Consider the following 17,920-nt stretch of genomic DNA (forward strand, 5'->3'; position numbering starts at 1 on the left):
ACCAGTTAAGGGCCTCATCCCACCATTGCTGGGATTAACCTAGCTGCTGATGGGCCTGTCACGACACGGCATGCAGCTGCTATTTTGTGGGCAGATTTTTGTCATCTCTGGAATGGGAGTGTTAGGAAGGTATTCCTCAATCAAAGGCACTCAATGTTTGATCAAGGGTCTGGAAATTGGACAGGCCCGTTGGGAGCGACCCTTTGCCCTTGCTTCTGACCCCCCTGCCCCCTTCCTGTAACCCTCACCTTGTGAAACCACTCCCCAGCCAATACTTTTTTTGCAGCAGCCATGGCCGCCTCCATGGTGCTGATGAGCACAATTTTTGGTTTGGCAGGCCTTCTAGAAAAGAGGCAGCATAGAGCTCTCGCCAGGAGAGACCCCTGACGCCTCAACAATAACTTCTAATATTTTAGATGTTTTGAGATTTTTTCACCATTCAGTTTCTGGGATTATTAACCTACAACACCTGCTCATCCAAAAATGGGTGTGCTTGAGTTTCTAACCCAATAGTTCCTGTGCTATTTCAGATTATAAGAAGGTCTGCTGTATTTGGAGGAACATGCTTTTTAATTAGAGTATAATATTAGTGAGTTTGCATTCCTTTGGTTGAATTTTTCCGTCCCATTATGACTACATTCAGTAATGAGTGCCAGTGCGGATATGTTGGGTAAGGTACATCGCTCCCTTCTCTTGGACAGTCCCTTGGGATTGTGGATGACTTGCACCCACTTCAGATCGATGGGCTCTGGAATGGTTGCTCAATCCAATGTGCAATCTACTTATTCTGCCACAGGCAAGGCAGGTGGTGCATAAAGGATCGGGCAGGTGACTTCTTTGGATGTTTGTATGCGCTCTTTGATGTTTCTGTGAGTTCCTGACAGTCCCTCGATGTGGCTGTGATTTGCCAAATGAATCTTTTCTAAGTGGCACTGTAGCACAGTGGTTAGCACTGCTGCTTCACAACGCCAGGGACCCAGGTTCAATTCCCAGCTTGCGTTACTGTCTGTGTGGAGTTTGCATGTTCTCCCCATGTCTGTGTGGGTTTCTTCCGGGTGCTCCAGTTTCCTTCCACATTCTGAAAGACGTGCTGGTTAGGTGCACTGACCCGAACAGGCGCTGGACTGTGGCGACTAGGGGAATTTCACAGTAACTTCATTGCAGTGTTAATGTAAGCCTTGTAACTAATAAATAAACTTTTTATAAACTTTTTATTTTGGTGAGTCACAGGCTAGAGACTTCAATGAGGCAGTGGGTATGTTTGCCTCATTAAGGGATACTTTAAGGCATTCCTGAAATGTTTTTGCTGTCCTGTTGGGAGTAATTGCTTTGGGAGTCTGGTGTCAGGCATAGGAATGACATGTCATGTTTTGAGTAATTTAGCACCCCAGTGTTGGGCATGTTGGCTTGGGGGAGGACACTGTCATGGATCAGCCTTTCTAGATTTGGAGGATATCACGAGGCATCCCTTGGTGGTTTCTCCAGTGCTTTGTGATGCACCCTGTGGGTTGTCCAAGTCTTCAAAGCATAGAGAATCACGCAGATCACTGTTGCTGAGAAAACCATGGCTTTAGTCATGGGCTTGCTCTGACTCCCCAAATACTTTGTTCCACAGTTTTACTGAAGGCTCAGCTGGCACATTGGAGGCAATGATGAATTTCATCATCTATGTTGCCTTCGACGAGGTGAGGCTCCCAAGATATGGAAAATTGTTCATGTTTTCCAGGATATCTCATTTGAACGTATAAGTATAATGAGTGCCAGTGTCAGTACATTAGCTAGGGTATAATAAATATCTTTTGGTCAGACATTGAATGAAAATATTGGATATTTTAAGAAGCATTTTACCAGTGGTAGTGACTCTCCGAATCTCTAAATGGCAGGTGGCCAACAAACCATTTCTAAAACTTCCCCCGCACACCAGTGGAGATATGCGGGGGAAGTTTTTTACACAAAGGGTGATGGGGGCCTGGAATGCACTGCCAAATGTGGTGGTTGAGGCAGTTACGTTAGCCACATTTAAGACTTGCTTTGTTAGGCATGTGAATAAACGGGGAATAGAGGGATATAAGTGGTTGCTTTGATAGGTAAATGTGATTGGCACAGGCTTGGAGGGCCTAAGAGCCTGTTACTGTGCTGTACTGTTCTTTGCTCTTGTCCTTCGTTCTAAAGTGACCATTCCTTGTACTGGTTATGGAGATATTAATATTGGAAACAGTTTTAAGGGAAGGATATTGGAGTTCTAACCAACAGGATAGCTGAATGAAAATGAAATATTGTAAGGTCATTTCAACAACCCTAGCTCACTCTGTGATCAGGGAGCTGCGCTAGAGTTGCTTTTTAAAAAATGTTTGTAATTCAGTGGGTTTTGATGAGCTTGTCAGAGCAGCTTGTGGACAGTATGTGGCAATGGGATTGAAATGAGGCAATTACTGAACCATTCTGCACCACTGCCCTTTTCTCTCGGCTCACTCTTTGCTTCCGGACAGCTCGACTGCAAAATCATTGGTAGATTTAGATAAAATGACTGAGAGCTATAAGAGGAGGAAATGTAACCAGTTTGTGTAATCCTCTGCTCCCAGCAAGAGCGTCCAGCTGCATGGCCTGGGGTAACATGGGAGTCCTATTCTCTGATTATTTCTCCCTCTGCCACTGCAGCTTCTCCAAAATTTACCCAACACAGCAATTCTGTTTAATTATAAACCATGCAACTGAGGCTGATTTGTAAAAGGAGCTCTCCAGGGAGTCCAATTTAGTTACTTGCATAGTATTCTTAAATTTTTTGAGAGATTTTGTACATCTCTGAATGAGGACTGTTAGTGCGGTGATCAGGGACGCTTCCATTTCAGGCACCCACTGCCAATGTTGTGATTGGATTATTTAAAGAGTGCGGCTCCCTCTACACTGAACAATCTAGCATTCTGAGGATGTATATATTTTATATATATATATATATATATATATATATATATATATATATATATATATATATATATAATTTATATATTTATATTTATATATATATATTATATATATATATTATATTTATATATATATATATAATATATTATATATATAGACATTGGAAAATCTCCCTGCTATTTGTTGAATTGTGCCATGGGATCTTTCACATCTTCCTGAGAGGACAGACCTAATGGACTGAGTTTTGCCACAGAGGCAGTTTCGGTGAGGAAGATATCATGCCCATAGCATGAACAATTGCCGCCTCCACACATCTTCCAGAGGCAGTTTCTCAGAGATGACAATCACACACCTCGGAGCGGTGGACAGGCAATTAAGGTGATTAAGCAGACACTTTAGAGGGCTTTTGACACAGTGTAGCAATTAACGCACACAGGCCCCATATTCTGTCACGACCTCACCCGAATGGAGTGGGAAGCCCTTGACGAAAGCAGCAGAAATGAAATCCTTTGTATAAAAAGGAATCAGCAAAGAGGAGCTCATAGATTGCCACTGACTTGAAGCAGAGTTCTTGGTTTGGGAATGCTGCCAGAGTGGGTGTTTTGGAGTAGGATTGATTCTTGGTCACTGTAAAATGCAAGGGAAATTTGGCAGCTGAGTTCCTGGTCATTGCAGCCGTCTTTGGAAATGCAGGACACTGAACCAGAGGTGGGCTGGAGAAGTGGTGAGAAGCAATGGCAACAGCAACAAAATCAGTCCCCTGGCGCACAGAATCAGAGGTGTTGGTTGAGAAGGTACATCAGGTAAACTGACAAAGGATCAGCTTCCTCAACATGTCTGAGAGAAATGCTGCTGATGGATGTGTCCATTGAAGCAAATAATGGCTGATCTGTGCACATTCCTGGAGGAGGACCTTGGGCTGCAAGGAACGGATGGATGTCCACTGCCAGTGGCTGCCAAGGTAACGGTCACTTTGAATTTTTTTCCGGCTCGCTTCAGACCTATGTGGGATCTTGCAGGTGGCCACCCAAAGCAGGATCACTCAGGAGACAGGCTTGCTCTGTAAAAATGAGAGGGCATTGACCTTCATCATATTTACCACAAATGTGGCCAGCTATGTAGAGAGGATTACTGGAGTTTGTTCCGAATGCTTCAGCCTTATCTGAAGTAATTCTCCCAGAAAACAATCTTCAGCCAGAAGTTCCAAGTGGATGATCCATCTCGGCCTCCTCCAGAGGTCTCTAACTGCATTAAAAGGTAAGAACTTCATTAAAAGACTTGACGGTAGATAGACAACTAATATTTACGGAATTAATATATGTGTTGTATCAGCTATACGTTTCTTTCTGGCACAAAAACTCAACAAGAAAAGTGGCCCAACTATGGCTAACAAACTAAATTAAGGATAGTATTGGATCCAGAGAGGAGTCTTCTAAAGTTGTTAGAAAAAGTAGCAAGCCTGAGGATTGGGAGCAGTCTAGAATTGAGCAAAGGAGAGACTGATTAAGGGGAAAAATAGAGTATGAGAGTAAACTTGAAGTTAACATAAACTTACAAGTAACATAAAGGTGGACTGCAAAAGCTTCTTTATAAAGAGAAAGGGTTGATGAAGACAAATGTCGCTCCCTTGCAGTCCAAAACAGGAGAATTTATAATAGAGAACAAGGAAATGGCAGAGCAATCAAACTATTACTTTTGTTCTGTCTTCACAGAGGAAGACACAAATAACTTACCAGGAATGAAGGGTCTAGAGAGAAGAAGAATTGAAGGAAATTAGTATTGCTAAAAAAAATGCTGAAGAAATTAATGGGACTGAAAGCTGATAAATCCCCAGGGCCTGATAATCTACATGGCAGGGTACTAAAGGAGGTGGCCATGGAAATAGTGGAAGCGTTGGTTATCACCTTCCAATATTCTGGAACAGTCCTAGCAGATTGGAGGTGGCAAATGTAACTCAGCTATTTAAAAAGGAGAGAGAGAGAAAACAGGGAATTACAGACCAGTGCCTTGGTGAGACCATACTGCTTCAGCTACAGTAAGATATCCTTGGTCCAATACTCAAGTCCTCTTGCAATGAGGGAGGTGGCAGCGAAGTGCTATTTTCACTGGACTAGTAATCCCCTGGGTTCGAATTCCACCATGGCTGATGGTAAGAATTGAATTCAATAAAAATATGGAATTAAAAGTCTAATGATCATGAAACCACTGTTGTAAAAACCCATCTGGTTCACTAATGTCTTTAGGGAAGGAAATCTGCCACCCTTACCTGGTCTGGGTGTGACTCCAGAACCACAGCAATTGACTCCAGACCCATCCTAGCAAGCCATTCAATTCGAGGGCAATTAGGGATGCGTAATAAATGCAGCCCCAGCTAGTGACACCCACATCCCCTGAACAAATAAACATACCATTTGCCTTCCTAACTGCTTTCTGTACTTGCATTCAGTGACTGGTGTACCAGGACATCCAAGTCCCTTTGTACGACAACATTTCCCAATCTATCACCATTTAACTAATACTTTGCAATTCTGTTTCACCATCTGAAGTGGGTAACTTCACATTTATCCAGGTTATACTGCATCTGCCATGTATTTGCTCAGTCAACTTGACCAAATAACCCCGAAGCCTCTTAACATCCTCCTCACCACTAACATTCTCATCAAGTTTTGTATCACCAGCAAACTTGGAAATATTATATTTGGTTCCCTCATTCAAATCATTAATTTACATTGTTTATAGTGGGGGCCACAGCACTGATCCCTGCGAGTCATACCTAGCACAAAGGAAGATGGTTGTGGTGGTCAGAGGTCAATCATCCCAGTTCCAGAACGTTGATGCAGGAGTTCCTCAGGGTAGTGTCTGAGGCCTGAATACTCCAGTAATCCATGACTGGCCACATTTGTGGTGATTCTGATGAAGGCCAATGCCCTCTCATTTTTATATCTAGAAGGACAAGCGCAGCAGATACATGGGTACGCCTTCTGGAGTTCCCCTCCAAGTCAGTCACTATCCTGACTTGGAAATGTATCACCATACCTTCACTGTCGCTGGGTCAATATCCTTGAACTCCCTCCCTAACAGCACAGTGGGTGTACCTACACCACATGGACTGCAACGTTAAGAAGGCAACTCACCAACACCTTCTCAAGCGCAATTGGAGATGGGCAATAATTGTTGGCCTAGCCAGTGATGCCCACAAGCTGCAAATTAAGTAAAGGATTTGGGGCATATTTGACCAGAGCCACGTGGCCATCAGGGCTACATCAGCTTAGCTTGATGTTTTCATTGACAGAAAGGGGTTCCGTTCATTCAACGTGATAATGTACGACTACGAATCAGGTGGCACAGTGGTTAGCACTGCTCCCTCACAGTGCCAGGGACTCGGGTTCCATTCTGGCCTTGGGTCACTGTCTGTGTGGAGTTTGCACATTCTCCCCGTGTCTACGTGGGTTTCCTCCGGGTACTCCAGTTTCCTCCCACAGTCCAAAGATGTGCAGGTTAGGTTGATTGGCCATGCTAAATTGACCCGAGTGTTAGGGAGATTAGTAGGGTAAATGAGTGGGGTTACAGGAATAGGGTTTGGGTGGGATTGTGGTTGGTGCAGACTCAATGGGCTGAATGGCCTCCTCCTGCATTGTAGGGATTCTGATTTCTTCCAGGTGTGCACTAGATTTCATGGAAGCTGCCCTGATTCGTTCATCCTCAGTCAATTGTAGCTTTCACAGCTTCTCATGGCATCATAGAACATGTTGGGTGATAAGTAAAACCCAGTAAAGGGATGGCTGATAACATCGATGTACAAATCCACATGGAGTATTACAACCAGGTTAGCAGGGGTGAACGGACTCCTCTTTGTCCTACTCCTGAGTTGGTTATAACAGAATTTGTATTTAAAAGGGAGGTGCTATTGCCAATTTAATATATTTAACTGTTCATTGCTCAATGCAAAGTCAGCCAGGTTCCTTAAGTTAACATGTAAAGAGTTTTATTGCTGAAATTCATTCAGGTAAAGAGGTAAAAATTATTAACAAATTTAAAATGTACAAATATGTCCAACTGGCCACTACTACAGACACACCAGTCTCACAATTTCCCCCATGCATACAAAACAGTGAACTCTGTATGGTATGAGATATTAAAAATAAGTAACGAAGTCAGAAAACAGATTATTCAGTGTGTCCACATGATTGTTTGCAGCTTAAGGGTTCCCATCCCAGCTTGGTCAAAGAGGTAGGTTTCAAGCAGCAACTTCAAGGTGACTAGAGAGAGGGAGCAGTTTAAAGAGGGAATTCCAGAGACCAAGGCCGTGCTAACTAAAGGCAGCGCTGCCTGCAATTAAAATCAGGAATGCTCAAGAGGCCGGTATTGGAGGTTCACCTTGGGTTGGAGGCCAGAAGGAGAATACAGAGGTAGGGAAGCGCAAAGCGATGGGGAGATTTGAAAACGATTTTAAAATCAAAATGTTGTTTAAATGTGAGCCAATGTAAATAGGGTTGATGGGACTTGGTGTGAGCGAGAACATGGGCAGCAGAGTTTTTGATGCCCTATGGAGAGTGGAGGATAGGAGACCCGCTAGGAGAGCTTTGGAATCATCAAGAGTAGCGGCAACAAAGGCATGAATGAGAGTATCAGCTGCAAATGAGCGGAGATAGGGGTGGAGTCAGGCAATGTCATAGGCGGTGTTAGCTATGACATGGACATGTGGTCAGAAGCTCATCTCGGAGTTAAATAGGACAGAGATCGTTTCACCAGGGTGACTGAAAAATAAATTGTCGCAGGAGTCTGAGAGCAGCTGTAATCTGCAGCGCTGACGTCAATCACTGGCTCACTTTCCGATAAAACACCAGCCTCCAGCTGTTTGGGCCCGAGATAAATGGAGCAGCACTGACGCTGTAACCAGCGACTATGAAACAGATGTCAATGCAAAATGGTTATCACTCCTCGCTTGATGCAAGCTACTGCTACTTTTAATAGTAAAAATTTTAGGTGAAGGCGATTGGTATACCTCTTACAGTTGAGGTTTGTGTTTAGCCTATCAGTATATTAACGTGAATCATTCCACATGTCTGATGAGGATTAGAAGCAGTGCAGGAGGAGTCCTGTACAGAGTAAGCTAGGAATTCAGAAATAATACAATTCATCTACACATACAGCCCCATTTAGAGGCCACGCTGGCCTGACTTGAGTCTCTTCCAACTCCCTTAGCATTAGCCCAAACGGATACAAAAGTAAATTAAATGAATGTTCAAAAATAAACACTTGTTAAACTACAGTCCTCAAGGTTGGCAGGGAAGTGTCTCATTTTGTTTAATATTTGTTTAGGGTTATTAAACTTGTCAACAGCCCTTGCTACAGTGACTGACACTGACTGGCTTATCTCCTCCTCCCCCATCTTCTTTCAACCCATTACCCAGTGCATAAGCAGATTTTACTGAATTATTCATAGCCTGAAGGATTCATTAGTGAAACATGAGAGGCCCCTCAGGAGCTTGGGCACCAGGCCAAGAAGTTTGAATTTCCTGGGCAATGCTGATTCAGCTCATCGATTCCCTCAATGTAATGATAAAAATATTGATTGTGTATGGCAGGCATTTTACTGTTGTTTAAAGGGACAGGGGTTTATTTGAGTTTATCATCCTTGGTCCTGAATCCACCATGACGATTCTCTCCTCAAAAGTTATCCCACTAGGATTGCCAACCTCCAAGATTGGCCGACAATCCCCAGGACACTGCTGTGTGCGACCCTGGGGAAAAGTCATCGGACCATTAAAAAGATATTTTCTCTGTCGTTTTCTTTGAATATTTCTCTTTACCAGCTATAAACATATTGAAAATGGGGGTGGGGCTGACAATCGAGCATCGACCAATTGAGTCTTTCTCCTTTCCAGTTAGCATTGGAATTCAGTGCGTCTCATGGATGGATGTGTTGGCCGACTGTCGGGGGAGGGGGAGAAAGAGTTATGTGATGAAGTCTCCAGGAATACATTTAATCATAGTTGGTAACCCTATATCCAACATAAATAGTTCTGTAAATTGAATATTTGCGATTTGGTGATGCCAAGATTGACTTTTAAAACTATATGGAAGACTTCCATAGACCAGAGGAGAACAGGGGAAATAGGCTAAGGAAGGTGAGGAAGGCCACAGCTTCAGGTCCTGAGTCAAAATGAATCTGATTAAAAGACAGTGCAGTAGGTATTTATTTCAGGAGGAAAGCGAGCATGTAGGCAGAGACAGAAATAGGTGTGCACTGCGTCCATGTTTCAGGAGTAGAATGGACATGACTGCTACCAAGTTAGCATTGGAACATTGGGTGCAATCTGCAAAGATGTTAGGCCACCGCTAATTGTGTCTGCTTGTGTGAATTGTGTTTGTGTGAAGACAAACACGGGACACGGTGGACAGAGTACTCTTCGTCGTCCAGTACTTCCCCGGAGCGGAGAAGCTACGGCATCTCCTTCGGAGCCTTCAACATGTCATTGATGAAGACGAACATCTCGCCAAGGCCATCCCCACACCCCCACTTCTTGCCTTCAAACAATCACGCAACCTCAAACAGACCATTGTCCGCAGCAAACTACCCAGCCTTCAGGAGAACTGTGACCACGACACCACACAACCCTGCCACAGCAACCTCTGCAAGACGTGCCGGATCATCGACACGGATGCCATCATCTCATGTGAGAACACCATCTACCAGGTACACGGTACCTACTCCATGCAAATCGGCCAACGTTGTCTACCTGATACGCTGCAGGAAAGGATGTCCCGAGGCATGGTACATTGGGGAAACCATGCAGACGCTACGACAACGGATGAATGAACACCGCTCGACAATCACCAGGCAAAACTGATCTCTTCCTGTGGGGGAGCACTTCAGCAGTCACGGGCATTCAGCCTTGGATCTTCAGGTAAGCGTTCTCCAAGGCGGCCTTCACAACACACGACAGCGCAGAGTCGCTGAGCAGAAACTGATAGCCAAGTTCCGCACACATGAGGACGGCCTAAACCGGGATGTTGGATTTATGTCACATTATCAGTAACCCCCACAGCTTGCCTCCTGGGCTTGTAGAATCTCACTAGCTGTTCTGTCTGGAGACAATACACATCTCTTTAACCTGTGTTGAATGCTCCCTCCACCCACATTATCTGTACCTTTTAAGACCTGGCTGGCTGTAGAGATTTGCATTCTAATTAGTATTCTGTAACTTGATTTCTGTGTCTGTGCACTGTTGGAGAACAGATATCCACTCCATCTGACGAAGGAGCAGCGCTCCGAAAGCTTATGGTATTTGCTACCAAATAAACCTGTTGGACTTTAACCTGGTGTTGTGAGACTTCTTACTGTGTGAATTGTTTGCATTCATCCAACTGGAACAAACATCAGGTCCCTTGCCTTTGTTTAAATGACCTGACACTTGATGAAAAGCCCCTGTATAAAATTAGTCAGCGATAATCCAGTGAGCTCAAGATTCTTCCATGCCTGCCAATTAAACATAAGTTTATTTATTTTTCAAGATATATTTTTAAAACTGGTCCAGGAGGAGCAGAGAGCTTCCTCTGACTCAATCAGACTGACCTCCCTCCCTCCCCCATTGCCTACTTCAAGACCTCCACCTCTATTCTCCAAGCCTACTTGAGATCTGCTGACAGTGAGGCAGGGGGCCTGAATTAGATGTCTCTTGCTGTGGAGACATGACAGGTGCCAGCTCAACCCCAAAGATAAGGGTGAAACACAGGGCCCAATTCCTGAGGATTCTCGAGACTCTTGGTTTGGGAGCACATTAGTAAGTAAAATCTACCTCAAAATTTCGGAATGGTATTAATCACAGCAGTAATTGTTAAAACAGCGATTTTAAAAACATTTTGTTCCATTTTCAGAGTTACAAAGCCAGTGTGCAGAGTGGACAGGGCAAGCCCTTGATCCAGCTCCTTGCTTGCTCCAAAAACCAATTCAAATTGAATCCAAGTTATGGTCACCACAAGAGAAACAAACAAGATCCAAGCTGACGTGAACCGGCATTACACCTGATTTCACGCTTGATTCAATGCTTTATCTTAGTCAAAAAGCCGAGAAACAGATTTTATTTTTGCAAAAATATACTTTATTCATATGAAATCTAAAGAGACATGACAACATTTCAAATTATTATAACAGTAAAGTATGATATTTACATTTTTCTCCGGAGATCAGGATGCACTCTGAAGTGCTTCAGTTCAGTAATTAGAGTACAATTCTTTTGCAAACTCTATAAAGAACAAAGAACAAAGAACAATACAGCACAGGAACAGGCCCTTCGGCCCTCCAAGCCCGCGCCGCTCCCCGGTCCAGGATTGAATCCTGAATCCAGGATCCCCACCCAATTTTCCAGCCTATCTACATACCAATATCCTATCCACCGAGCTGTCCCTCACAGCTACGATGCTTTGTTCATTACAACCTATTAACTTACCCCCACCCCCCCATTCCAGACCATGTGATCTCCAGGGAGAGGCGAAAACCCAGAGTGAAAAACCCCAGGGCCAATATGGGGAAAAAAAAATCTGGGAAATTCCTCTCCGACCCCCTGAGGCGATCGAAACGAGTCCAGGAGATCACAATGGCCCCGATCGGAAAATGCTTCCCAACCCTAGTCATTTCCACTCCCACGAACACCATATGAATCCCCTGCCCCCGAGACAGGTTCCCAACTATCCGCAGTCTCACTCTGTACTGGCACCAGCAAGATGATCGTAGAATGAAGCCTTGAAACGAGAAACCAGGAACAATTAGCCCGCGCCGCTCCCTGGTCCAAACTAGATCACTCTTTTGTATCCCTCCATTCCCACTCCGTTCATATAGCTGTCTAGATAAGTCTTAAACGTTCCCAGTGTGTCCGCCTCCACCACCTTGCCCGGCAACACATTCCAGGCCCCCACGACCCTCTGTGTGAAATATGTCCTTCTGATATCTGTGTTAAACCTCCCCCCCTTCACCTTGAACCTATGACCCCTCGTGAACGTCACCACCGACCCGGGGAAAAGCTTCCCACCGTTCACCCTATCTATGCCTTTCATAATTTTATACACCTCTATTAAGTCTCCCCTCATCCTCCGTCTTTCCAAGGAGAACAACCCCAGTTTCCCCAATCTCTCCTCATAACCAAGCCCCTCCATACCAGGCAACATCCTGGTAAACCTCCTCTGTACTCTCTCCAAAGCCTCCACGTCCTTCTGGTAGTGTGGCGACCAGAACTGGACGCAGTATTCCAAATGCGGCCGTACCAACGTTCTATACATCTGCAACATCAGACCCCAACTTTTATACTCTATGCCCCGTCCTATAAAGGCAAGCATGCCATATGCCTTCTTCACCACCTTCTCCACCTGTGACGTCACCTTCAAAGATCTGTGGACTTGCACACCCAGGTCCCTCTGCGTCTCTACACCCTTTATGGTTCTTCCATTTATCGTGTAGCTCCTCCCTACATTATTCCCACCAAAATGCATCACTTCGCATTTATCAGGATTGAACTCCATCTGCCATTTCCTTGCCCAAATTTCCAGCCTATCTATATCCTTCTGTAGCCTCTGACAATGTTCCTCACTATCTGCAAGTCCTGCCAGTTTTGTGTCGTCCGCAAACTTACTGATCACCCCAGTTACTCCTTCTTCCAGATCATTTATATAAATCACAAACAGCAGAGGTCCCAATACAGAGCCCTGCGGTACACCACTAGTCACAGGCCTCCAGCCGGAAAAAGACCCTTCCACTACCACCCTCTGTCTTCTATGACCAAGCCAGTTCTCCACCCATCTAGCCACCTCCCCCTTTATCCCATGGGATCCAACCTTTTTCACTAGCCTACCATGAGGGACTTTGTCAAACGCTTTACTAAAGTCCATATAGACAACATCCACGGCCCTTCCTTCGTCAACCATTTTGGTCACTTCTTCAAAAAACACCACCAGGTTCGTGAGGCATGACCTCCCTCTCACAAAACCATGTTGACTATCGTTAATGAGTTTATTCCTTTCTAAATGCGCATACATCCTATCTTTAAGAATCTTCTCCAACAACTTCCCCACCACGGACGTCAAGCTCACCGGCCTATAATTACCCGGGTTATCCTTCCTACCCTTCTTAAATAACGGGACCACATTGGCTATCCTCCAATCCTCTGGGACCTCACCTGTGTCCAGTGACGAGACAAAGATTTGCGTCAGAGGCCCAACTATTTCACCTCTCGTCTCCCTGAGCAGCCTTGGATAGATTCCATCAGGCCCTGGGGATTTGTCAGTCTTTATATTCTCTAACAAACCTAACACTTCCTCCTTTGTAATGGAGATTTTCTCCAACGGTTCAACACTCCCCTCCGAGACACTCCCAGTCAACACATCCCTCTCCTTAGTGAATACCGACGCAAAGTATTCATTTAGGATCTCCCCTACCTCTTTGGGCTCCAAGCATAAGTCCCCACTTTTGTCCCTGAGAGGTCCGATTTTTTCCCTTACAACCCTTTTGTTCCTAACGTATGAATAAAATGCCTTGGGATTCTCCTTAATCCTGTCTGCCAAGAACATTTCGTGACCCCTTTTTGCTCTTCTAATTCCCCGTTTGAGTATTTTCCTACTTTCATTATACTCTTCCAGAGCTCCCTCCGTTTTTAGCTGCTTGGACCTAACATACGCCTCTCTTTTCCTTTTGACCAGTCCCTCAATTTCCCTGGTTATCCACGGTTCTCTAATCCTACCCTTCCTATCCTTCTTTTTTACAGGCACATGCTTGTCCTGTAGCCCTAACAACCATTCCTTAAAAGACTGCCACATACCAGATGTGGATTTACCCTCAAACAGCCTCTCCCAATCAAGAGCTGCCAATTTCTGCCTGATCCCAATAAAGTTAGCCTTCCCCCAATCCAACACCTTACCCTTGGGACACCACTCATCCTTTTCCATCACTATCCTAAAGCTAACAGAATTGTGGTCACTATTTGCCACATGTTCCCCGACCAAAACTTTGAAGACCTGACCGGGTTCATTCCCCAGCACCAGGTCCAGTATAGCCCCCTCTCTAGTTGGGCTGTCCACATATTGTTCCAACGAACCCTCCTGTACACATTTTACAAATGCCTCACCATCCAGAGTCCCTGCCCTCAGCGATTTCCAGTCTATACCAGGGAAATTGAAGTCTCCCACTACAACAACCCTATATTTCCTGCACCTATCCAGTATCTCCTGACATATCCATTCTTCCACTTCCCTTGGGCTGTTGGGGGGCCTGTAGTACACCCCCAACATAGTGACTGCGCCTTTCCTGTTTCTAAGCTCCACCCAGAGTGACTCGCTACACGACTCCTCCGAATTGTCCTCCCTCTGCACCGCTGTAATATGCTCTCCAACCAATACCGCTACTCCCCCACCTCTTTTGGCCCCTCCTCTGTCTCGCCTAAAACACTTGTACCCTGGAATATTCAGCTGCCAGTCCTGTCCCTCTTTCAACCAAGTCTCCGTCACCGCAACCACATCCAAATTCCTCGTGCGCATTAAGGCCCCAAGTTCGTCTGTTTTACCTGCTACGCTCCTTGCATTGAAGTATAAGCACTCCAGACCCCCAGGCTCAGTGAGGTCGTCCTCCCCCAGAGTGCTCTTCTTCTTTGCCAGCCTTGTCCCAGCCCCAAGCTCGTCCCCAGCCACCACACTTATAGACCTAATAGTTTGATCCCCACCCCCCTGCCACACTAGTTTAAACCCCCCCGAACTGCATTAGCAAAGCTCCCAGCCAGGATATTTGTGCCCTTCCAACTTAGTTGTGACCCCTCCCTCTTGTACAGGTGCCATCCTCTCCTGAAAACCTCCCATTGGTCTATGAAAATAAAGCCCTCCCTCCTGGACCATCGATCATGTTGTACTCTGCAGTATTTAAGTAGTTACATACAGTTGGGATTAAACACACAGTCCGAGGGGTTTTGCACAGTTACTACCCCCCCAGAAAAGCAGCCGGAATAATCAAATACCCCATACACCCTGGACATTCTCTTCCACCTTCCTCCATCGGGAAAAACATACAAAAGTCTGAAATCACGTATCAACCCACTCGAGAACAACTTCTTCCCTGCTGCCATCAAACTTTTGAATGGGCCTACCATATATTCAGCTGATCTTTCTCTACACCCAATCTGTGACTGTAACACTACATTCTATACTTTCTCCTTTCCTTTTCCCCTATGTACTCTATGAATGGTATGTTTTTTCTGTAAAGCATGCAAGACACACAACTTTTCACAGTACCCAACACATGAGACACATCAAATCAGACCCTCAGTGAACATTGGTTGAATGGCCTCACACACTGGCCTTTCCCCATTGTGCCTTGGCAGCAGTTGCCCCAAGCTTGAGTGGAACGTTTCATGAATTTGCGTATCAGAGAGATAGAGAAAAGATAGACTGCAATGGACAGCCAGGTTGGAGACTACAGGTGAGACCATCACCTACCATGTCCTGCAACTAGCTACAGTCAAGGTTACTGCAGCCTTCAAATTCAGTTTCTCTAGCTTGCTTCATGTTCCACAGGGGATATCTGTAACGTCAGTCAGTCTGCAGTTTGTGCTCCCTTTAAATAAGTGACAGAAAGTCTGGCACGATCTGGGCTTCTAACAATAGACCGATGCATTTCAATGAGGTGCCATGATCTCCTGCTAAGTCTCAAGTAGAGTGTAACGACCTTTGATGGGTGGTTGATGGGTCAGGCCCAGACACATTTGTGTATTGTACAATTGGCCTGCCTGCGGTTTGACTGTGTTTGATTTCAATGTGCCCAATTCTTTAATTTAGGATATCCAATTTTATCAGCCTTAAAACTAGGCCCTGTTTATATCACCACACTGCAGTGCATCTTACAGATAGTGGACACTGCCGACATGGTGCACCAGGAGTGGAGGGAATGAATGTTTAAGCTGATGGTTGGGGGTAGGGGTAGCAATCAAGTGGGCTGTTTTATCCTGAATTATGTTGGGATTCATCCAGGCAAGTGGACAGTGTTCCATCACAATCCTGACTGGTGTCTGGTAGATAGTGGGCAGACTTTGGGGAGTCAAGAGGTGACTCCCTATGCTACAGAATTCTCAGTCTCTAACTTGCTCTTGTAGCTGGTCCAATCGGGTATCTGGTCAATTGTGACACCCCATGGATGTTGAGGAGATTCAGTGATTGTAATGCGTTGAATGCCATGGGGAGGTGTTGGAGATGGTCATTGCCTGGTACTTACACGGCATGCATGTTATTTGCCATTTCTCAACACAAACTTGAATGTTGTCCCAATCTAGCTGCTTGCAGTGATGGACTGCTTCAGTATTTGAGGGACATGTGAATGGAACTGGACACTGTGTAAACATTGCAAATTCTGACCTTATGATGGATGGGAGGTCATTGATAAAGCAGCTGAAGATGTTTGGGCCTGAGTCTCTACTCTGAGGTATTTGGAGCTGAGATTGACCTGCAAAAATCACAGTCATCTTTCTTTCTGCAAGCTACGACTCCGACCAATAGAGATTTCCCTGAGTCCCATTGATTTCAATTTTGTTCTTTTGGTCAAATACTACCTTGAGACCCAGGGTGATGACTCTTAGGTCATCTCTGGAAATCAGCACGTTTCATAGCTATAATGAGGCAAGGCACTGAGTGGTCTTGGTGGTATCCAAATTGAGAGTCAGTGAGCATTAGTGCTGCTTGATAGTACTGTCAATTACCTTTCCATCATTTAACTGATGTTTGTGAGTAGACAAATGAGGTGGTAATTGGTCAGATTTGATTTGATTTGATTTTTTTCCCCCTGCCTCTTATATCTGGGCAATTTTTCACATTGTCAGGTTGATGCCACTGTTATAACCATGTTAGAATGGTTTGGCTAGGGTCATGGCTAGTTGTGAGGTGCAAATCTTCAGCACTGCATCTGGGACGCTGCTGGATACTTCACCTTTGCTGTCTCCAGTGAAATCAGCCACTTCATGATATTACATAAATCAGATTGGCTAAAGGTTAACATCAGTGATGCTTGGGACCTCAGGATGGGTCACCTGCTCAGGACCTCTTGTTGCAAACACTTCAACCTCGCCTTTTGCACTCATGTACTGGGCTCCACAATTGTGGAAGTTGAGGATATTCGTGGATTGAACTAGGCTTGGTCTCCTGCCTTGATAGTACTGTTAAGGAGGAATATGCCAGGCCATAAGGTTCTGAATTGTTGTGGAATATAATTCTGCTGCTGTTCTGCTGTACCTCATAGCTGTGCAATGTTGAGCTGCTAGATCTTTCTGTACCTATCCATTTTGCATAGTGATTGTGCTACGCAATGGAGTGTCTTTTCAGCAATGTACCCTCTAATTTTGTGTTTGCGTATATGAGCCTCGGAATGCTTTTGTGGGAAGTTGTAAGGACAATGTTAAGTGTATCTTTTCATCTTGTGTGTGTTTTTTTTAACCACCAGCTGTAAGGTGGGTCTTGCAAAGATGTCCTTCCACTCTAAGCCAGCTCAGTCATTAGGGGTTCTATTGAGCCTTTGGTGATGGATTGTGGTAATGTGGCCCCATTAAGGGGACGATCCTTTGTGGGTCATGTGATCGGACTGGACTCTATGGAGAGACTGGTTTGGCTTCCCGCGCAATCGGGAGCAAGGGTGCATGTCTTGGGATGGGGTGGATGCACAGTTGGAGCCAGGGAGAGATAGTGAGTAGTTGTGTATATCAGTTCTGTCAGACCTTATCTTGTAGATATATTACATTAGTTAATAAATGATTTTCTGCTGAAGTCACAATGAGTCACCTCCCAATTTACGACATGGATATAGAAGTTTCTTCATCTTATGCTCTTGCTACTCTCAGTCCTTCTTCCAAGTGATGTTTAACATGGATCCAGGATAGACCATTTAGGACTGAGATGAGGAAAACTCTCTTCATTCAAAGGATAGTGAACCTGAGAAATTCTTTACCACAAAAGGCTGTGGAGGCCAAGTCACTGAATG

The 17,920-nt window shown here is 44.9% G+C and overlaps 1 protein-coding gene across 1 annotated transcript in view; it reads left to right on the forward strand.

Moving 5' to 3' along the window:
* Nucleotides 1–17,920, forward strand: part of mapk8ip2 (mitogen-activated protein kinase 8 interacting protein 2) — a 56,846-nt gene that overhangs the window by 14,346 nt on the left and 24,580 nt on the right. The window lies entirely within an intron of this gene.

The sequence above is a fragment of the Mustelus asterias genome, chromosome 19 (assembly GCF_964213995.1).
Source record: "Mustelus asterias chromosome 19, sMusAst1.hap1.1, whole genome shotgun sequence".
Classification (NCBI taxonomy): Eukaryota; Metazoa; Chordata; class Chondrichthyes; order Carcharhiniformes; family Triakidae; genus Mustelus; species Mustelus asterias.